Source organism: Amblyomma americanum, chromosome 4 (genome assembly GCF_052857255.1).
Source record: "Amblyomma americanum isolate KBUSLIRL-KWMA chromosome 4, ASM5285725v1, whole genome shotgun sequence".
NCBI lineage: Eukaryota > Metazoa > Arthropoda > Arachnida > Ixodida > Ixodidae > Amblyomma > Amblyomma americanum.
In genome coordinates this window covers 73,472,230-73,480,340 of record NC_135500.1, presented here as the reverse complement: position 1 = coordinate 73,480,340, position 8,111 = coordinate 73,472,230, and the positions used below count along the sequence as shown (strand labels likewise).

Genomic DNA, 8,111 nt, shown 5'->3' with positions numbered 1-8,111 from the left:
TACAAACCAAAGCTAGCAGATTATTTTTTAAAATGAGTATATGCAAACCAAAGCTGTCTGAGCACTCCAGTTTTGTTTAGGTATATAGCCTGTTGCACACATCAACAGCATCTGGGGCAGTCCATTGCACAGTACCTGCAGGCACTTGAACATATACAAAACCTCACAACAGACTACGCTTACTGGGCACAATCTGCTATGGTGCCTGGCGCTGCCTGCCTTGCGGCAAGATGAACTTCTGTTGGTCCATCCATGTGTTAAGGCTTGAGGTATAAAAAATATCTGAGTGGACTAAACTTATATGAATAACGTTAACAAGTGAATATATACTTCTGTGCTCAATCCAGCTAAAACCAGTAATCACCTGCGAGTGCATCCATTTTCACTTTAATGAGGGCCTTTTGCAGAGCCTCTTCCTTGCCTTCCAATGTCACCCTCCTGAGCAGTTGCCAATGAACCTGCATTGCACCACTGCTTCTTTTGACCAGACCGTTTTGGTGGTCCTCTTAAGAAATACTGCATCTTTTGGGATTTTGTCCAGGGTGTGTGCATATAGGCTTCTCCATCTCGAAATAATAAATGCAGACCTACAGGAAAAAGAACACATACATAAAAATCCGATGCTATATTCACAGTCAGGAATAAAATGTTAATTGCATTTGTTGATTGCATAGTGTGATATGGCACTACACTTTAATGCCTGTTGAAGAACAGAAGTAAAAAAAACATTTACTAGTTTTAAGTCAGCACAAAACTTACACCTCGATATTGATAGTGTCATGGAACAGTAGTATGCTCTGGTAGCAGAGAGAAATACAAAAGATAACTGCGTGCTTTGCGTCCTTATGTTTGCAACATTAACTGTACAAATCACTTAGAAAATGACCATGCTTATGAAAAATCCTAGATTAGTGTGTGTAGTAGCAAACACTCAAAAATAAAAATAGTATGCAACAGTAGGAGCACTGCCTGTGTTCCACACAAGAGGCTGGGCCTGCTAAGAGCAATTCTATTTTCCAGCTCTTCCAGATGCCCTTATCAATGAAGGCACTAATGCTGCTTAACCTGCAGTAATGTAACACGTCTTCAAAATGCTAGCCACTTGTGTATATTTGTGCAAAACAAGAGAAAAGGGACACAGAAATGGAAAAGTGGAATGGTTCACTATGCAACACGATAAAAAAAAACACATGAAAACAGGGCACAAATAATGCATTAAAAGTGACCTACATAAAGACTGCAAGCAGCAATAAACACTGCTGCTTTTGTAAATTGATAACACTCAAATGTGAAATACCTAAAAAAATTTAAATATCAGCAAACATGATTTTGGAGGAGGATTTAATACAAGTACTGGTTATATAAAAAAAGCAGGGACAATTAGCAAGAAGCCCCATTTTTATGCACTAACAACCTGGCTATCAAGTGCTTCCCAGGTGGGGGGTCACATCAGTGCTTCCTGCCAAGCTGTCACAATGCATAAACAAGCAGGCGTAAATCCCGTGCAAAAAAGGGGGTTATTTAAAATAAGTAAAGCACAGCTTGTGTTTTATGATATGCAAACAAGCACTAGCTGTTTGTACACGGTGGTCTATACAAGAGTACTTGAGTGCAGGCACCCCGGCCATCAGTGCATTCCTGGGGAAATCTAAAATAAATCCGCTGCTTAGCTGACCGTGCTCATTGCATGTTCGAAAAGGTGGACACAGCTCAGGTGGCATTGCAACAGCTCAAAACGTAATGATTATATGCATGATCATTAGCTCAACACCTTGATTTATTTGAAAAACAGGAAAAGTTGCATCTCTTTACAATCCTTCAATATGCAAAAGCAGGTTTAATTAAGTAGTCCTTGCACTGAGCTAATATTGGTTATGCCATTGCTCAACTGCAAAACAGTCTACTTAATAGTCATAGACTGCTAAATACGAGAAACAAAACTGGAAGTTATTTGACAGGCACTTTAATGAAGATGAAATTGCACTATCACAAGAAGGCGATGTATGTACACAAGTGGGTATATACGTAACATGCAGAAGCAAATACGGCATATCAATACATGCTCATAAAACAGGACACCTTCCAGTGCAAACATGTCATTTTTAAAGTGCAATAAGTTAAGATGCCCATCAATGGCTTTTTTGGACTCCCAAATCCCGATAGCTAGTCTCAACACTTGCATGGTACTGCAGCAATGACGATGGACGCAATGCAGCAATAGTAAATTTTGCAAAAAGTTGTACAAGTGTAGGCACATTCAGCGTGTTGCTCTGCAGTCTCTGGTTGTCCCCGATAACTTCATGTAGTTTCTTTTGCAAGTATGGGGTGTATTTCTACCGTAAGCACATGCTGCAGCGAGATGCATGCGTGTCAGCAGAGAGCACCTATCGAAATACTAGTGGGGGAATAAGGTGGCTTGCACTTACACCCTGCCATCGTGACCACTGATCGGTTGAATTTCGGTTTTCAGTTTCCAGCTGCGTTTCTGAAATTTGGATGTGGCACCTCTGAGTGGTCAGAGGACCCCACTTCAAACACATCATGGCAGTTCACTTTTTGCAGGCACTTTGAATGTGAATGTGTTTTGACACTTTCAGTTGCATTTTTTTTCAGCAATGCTACCTCTTTTTTATATAAAAAAAACATCTGTAGTGTCACCAAGAAGTAATCTATTTGTCTTCCTTAATTTGATATTTCCCTTTAGTGTCACTTAAACCATTAGAGACCAAGAAAAATCTACATGACCAGTTCTGTTTATTTTTGGTGTACGATGTCTCTTTAGTGGATAGAGGAAATTCCTTCAGTGTCAAGAAAATATCTTTATTCCTTCAAAACCTACAGAGGTGTACTTTTTAAAGTACGCTTGGTTCTTCCCATTGCAAAACACACTTACTCCATGCTGTTACTTAGGTGCATGAAACTTGTTGAAGCACTCGTGTTTCAACCAAAGTGTTACATTGCACTTCACACATGCCCACATTGACCTATTGTGGCAATATTGGCACTGCAGCTGCTTTTCTAATTTATTTGGAAAGTGGCCTCCCTTGTCAAATACAATGTCACCTACGATGGAGGCTGGCCATTTGCGAGTGGCGTTATGTTTTGTGCCGAGACGCAGGTAATACCGCATGACATTTCTTTGAAACGCAAGGAGGTCGATTGGCTCATCTGCAACCACTTGATAAATTTTCCATGCATTCACCACGGCTACGTTTAGCATTTGCGTAAACAATGGCCACCACCACTTTTTGCTGCGAATGCCAACTTTATAGTTGTTTACAGCTTGACCTGAGAAGTCTATGCCTCCCATGCCTCTGTTATAGCTGCTGAACACCTTCGGTTGCAGAACATTCACCCTTTCGTGAACTGCAGACGACCACCGCTTTACAAAGGACGTGGGTTCAATACTGTCGTAGTTCGTAGCCATTGTTACAACACTGCTGTCCTTCCACTTTACGAGAAGAACCTCACTGACGGGGTCGAAACAATAAAAAGACTCTCCTCTTTGCTTTTTCTCCATTTCTTTTTTATCTGGAAGAGGGGACTTCATATGCCGGCTCTCGCGAAGAGCGCCTGTTGCCCTAAACCTCTTTCCACGCAGAGTAACAAGGAGATTCGGACTTGTAAAAAAATTGTCGAAAAAGACTATGTGGTCACTAGGATCACAGGTTGCCTCAAGCAGAGAGAGAACAACGCTAGTTCCTAGCGGATTCTTATCAGAGTTGAGAGATTTTCTGTAGTAGGTATCACAACCATAACATTACCCGTCAGAACTTCACACCATCCAGTTCTTGTACCCAAAGCGAATTGGCTTGCCACGCACAAATTGTTTGGAAGGATGGCATCCAAAATATTTTACCATAGACTCGTCTATAGAAAGGTTTCGGTGGAAGATATTATGCTGCTGAAAATGCTCGTTCAGTAGGTTCATGAGGGGATGTATTTTGAACATCCGATCAGTCGTCTCCCCAATCAAGTCATTGTTGGCTAGGTGCAAAATTTTTTTTATTTCAACAAATCTATTTCGGCTCATGCACTTAGCTATGTAGGGCACTCCAACATCTTCATCATCGCACCAGTAAAGTTTCTGATGAGGGAGGCTATGGTAGCCAGACAGCAAAAGAATACCGATGAACCTCTTCAGATCATCCAAATCGAGAGCAAAGCAGTGTTCATTTTTCTGCTTTGCATACTTGCAAGTCTATATTATTATATGAGTGAGTATTTGATCATCAAGAGTGGTGCTGAGTACTTGACTCGGAGAATAACCATTGTATAGAGACCGCAACATGGCTTTGCGCTCCGCTGCCCCGTCAGTTGAATTCTCCCAGGCATATTCAGGTTGATTCCTGGTCCAGTTCATGGCAGGAACCTTTGTACGCTTCAACTCAAGAATGCACTCGTCATCTTCTTCATTTCGACACCAATGAACTTCGAGTTCCCTGCAAAAAATGGTTTGATGTAAAGGACTTACACGGCTTCGAAGGCTATGTCTCATAGTCTGTTTCGCTGAAAACAGGAAGCAGTGACATCGGTAAGAACCTGCTCCCGCACAGGGTGAACTGCACCTCGTAGGTGCATCGGAGTACACTCAGAGACATCTGTGCAAACTGATGCAAATATTCACAGTGCACACTGCCTATCCTCCCACACTGAATCACCAACCTTCGTGTATTCCAGGCCCTGTCCGATTCTCCCCGCTTTAGCCCTGCTACATACCGTAGAGGCTACTACGGATGAAAATAACAAAGAAAAATAGTGTTTGTTGGTGTCACGGTCATTGACGCCGAACAAGGAGAATACGCAAAGTGCCTAACTAGGCGCTACCGTACTAAACAGAAAAAAAGTTCTTACCAGAAACATCATTCACCGGCATAGCACCCATACAGTCTTCGTCGCCTTCCTCTTCATCTGTTTCTGCTAATGGGTCTGGAGGGATTATGACCACATCAACATCATCCCCAGCATTCTGAGGAATATCTGCTGCAGCCTCGAGTGCTTCGCTGAGCCGACAGAACAGTTTCTTGCCGAAGAAAACACCCGGATCCATGGTATCGGCTGCCTGCAAGAGCGACTGCCATTGTGCACACACGAAGTCTGCTGTACTGTAGATAGTACAGCAAGGTTTACTCTTGTATAACACAAAAAGCGTGAAAGATACAAAAGTTTCAAAGCACTCAATGCTTACTGCTGCTGTTCTTGAAGCTATATACAAAAAGGTTTCATGAAATATTGATTATTCTATCTAGGAGAACAAGTTTACGAAGCGCTTACCTGTTCGGTTGGCAGGAATGAAGTTTGGCGATAGTAGATCGTGGACATATACTTTGAGGAGCTCTACGAACGCGCTTGCTTGATTTGGGAGTGTTGCCTGTCTCCCTGCCGGCAAAATGGCGAACTACTCAAAACGAAATACTAGTTTTCCAATTAAAAAGGAATGGAATTGTAGCTGTACTTTTAAAAGTACAGCGGTCCCAAATGGGTTAATGAGACACACCAAGTTTCATTTCCAAACCTATAACATTTCCTGTTGCAATATATCTTAAATAACAACATATGAGAACATACCCTTGGAAAGTGCGAGTACCAGAGCTCCCTGCCCGGTGGCTTCCAGAAGTATGTCCAGATGGAAGATAAATAACAAAAAAAAATCGGGGCACTTTCGCTCCTTCCACCTTAAGGGTATGACATAAGTTAACAAGTACCGGCAGTGGCCTGGGGTCCTTTTTTTGTAGCACTTTGTAGACACTGTCATTCTCAAGTGCACATTCATCAATCGCGGGGAGTCGTCAATCCTGGCGCAGTGGTGTAATGGATAAGTGATGCACCACTGCCGGCCGCCGCGGTTCAATGGTTATGGTGCTCGGCTGCTGACCCGAAAGACGTGGGTTCGGTCCCGGCCACGGCGATGGAAATTTTAATAGAGGCAAAATTCTAGAGGCGTGTGTAGTGTGCAATGTCAGTGCACGTTAAGAACTACAGGTGGTCGAAATTTCTGGAGCCCTTCACTATGGCATTTCTTATAGCCTGAGTCGCTTTGGGACCCTAAACCCCCCAACCCAAACCCGCACCATTGCAGAGTCAGGCAGCTATTTCAAATGCAGCCCCCAATGGGGCTTGTGAAACCCGGGCCGCTCTTCTCGAGCACCGTTTCGCTACCAATTTAGTTGCCACCTGCCACGGTGGCAGAAAAAAGTGAGCAGTAAAATGCACTGCGCATGAGCTACTGTTTATGAACAGGGCACAAGGCTGATCATAAGCTTGCTCATATCATTTAACTATGCCCGTTTGAGAGTGCACCAAGCAATGGAAAGAAAAATGATAGGTGTAAAGTTAAGAGACAAGAAGATGGCTGAGTGGATCAGGGAACAAATGCGGGATAATGACATTCTAGTCTAAATCAAAAGAAGAAATGGGAGTGAGAAGACAATTTAATGTGAAGGCAAGGAAATTGATTGCCGTTAAGAGTAACAGAATAGACTCCAAGAGAAGGCAAGCATAGCGGGGGCAGCAGAAAGTTAGGTGAGGAGATGACATTAAGAAGGCTGCAGGGATATGGCGGCCACAGCTGGCAAGAACAAGGTCAATTGAAAAGATATAGGAGAGGCCTTTGTCCTGCAGTGAGCATAGTTAGGCTGATGATGATAAAAAACTTGGCGGTGATTTAGCTCTGGTTAAACCTGAAGTGACGTGATAGAAACAGCTGGCCGAGTGCCAGCCGCCGACAGCAGCAGCTTCTCCGCACCGCGTGACTGGTCACGTGACCAACCACTTGATCAGCCACAGCGTGGCGCCGCTGGCAGCTGTTCCGCACCACGTGACAGCGTTGTGGCGCTGCCACGCTGAAGGCTCTGAATGCTACCGTAATGTTGCTGTCGCTACAAAAGCCACACACAAAACATACGCATAAGGAATGTTGATAAATCTTACAGCAGTGTGCGGCAGCTGCAGCAGCTTGGTGCTGTAGTGGTTGCACCTGTGCTGCATTGCCCTTGACGTCCAAAGTGCTGGCCATTAGATCTCGTGGCAGGACAGAAACATTTCCATGGTATATTAGGTCAATGACTCTAGTACACAAATACACAAAAGTTTGTACGAAATGAATAACTTTGACAAGCTGCACTGTTAATACACCCACAGCATTCTTTATCATCTTTCATGATCTGCCATATTGGATCCATTACATGACTGTCATCAAGCTCAAAATCTAGGAAAATATACCTACAGCGTAATGAAATCAACCTACCACTTTGTGCTGCAACTGCCTGCACTGGCATGAGTGGAGCTGGGCCCCCACAGCTTAGGAGTGAAACCGTGGTGGCCATTGGCTCTGGCAAGGCAAAAACAGCAGCTGTCGGCTTTGGAAGGACAAATACTTCGGTGGTAATGGGCCAAGTGTTCCAACACATGACAAAATTTTGCAAAAAATGAGGCCCAAGACAAGTTGTGCAGGCAATTTAATGCAAGTCATTACGAAACACAGCAAGTCTGGTAGAGAAAAGCTATAATTGGTGCAAGTTGGCACACAGTCTTGTGCAACTGAATTTAATGAAGAAACAGAGTTTATTTATATATATACAGTGGGATCCAAAAAAGGCGGAATGCAGCCATAACCCGCCATCGCACGCAATATCTACAATACAGCTTAGAGTCCTCCTCAGGGGACACAAAACAAGTCATACTATTTGCATCAAGCGGCAGAGGTTGTTTTTCTACTCACCTGTCCGAATGAAGCGAAACAATCGACGCTGCAAGAAATCCACCGTTCTTCATGCGGCAGCCATCTTGCGAAGTGCAGCTCCGCATCAAAAGCAGCAGCACAGAGTACAAGTTTGCGGAAAATTTAGCGCTATGCTTTTACACTCTAGGCTTTAATAAATAAACGGAAGCTTTTAAGGTTTTCAGGTTCATCATTCGTTGCTTATTTCTTACTAGAAACGCACATAACCACGGCAGTCAAAAACAGAAAATATGTTTTTTTTTGCTTGATAACGTTTCTGTTATTTCGAGTAATAGATTTCTTCCGCGCGTCAACAATAAATTTCTGCAAAAACGCCTGTAGCATTATGCACTTTTTTACAGTGCACTCCGTGCCCAAAAGAGTGTGTTCT

At 43.3% G+C, this 8,111-nt stretch overlaps 1 long non-coding RNA gene across 1 annotated transcript; it reads right to left on the bottom strand.

Moving 5' to 3' along the window:
* Positions 1–3,496: 3,496 nt before the first annotated feature.
* LOC144130177 (uncharacterized) lies at positions 3,497–5,062 on the bottom strand. The gene is made up of 2 exons (XR_013313991.1): positions 4,855–5,062; positions 3,497–4,442 (listed from the first exon to the last, which is right to left on the bottom strand). It is a non-coding gene; the product is annotated as an uncharacterized LOC144130177 (long non-coding RNA).
* Positions 5,063–8,111: the final 3,049 nt, after the last annotated feature.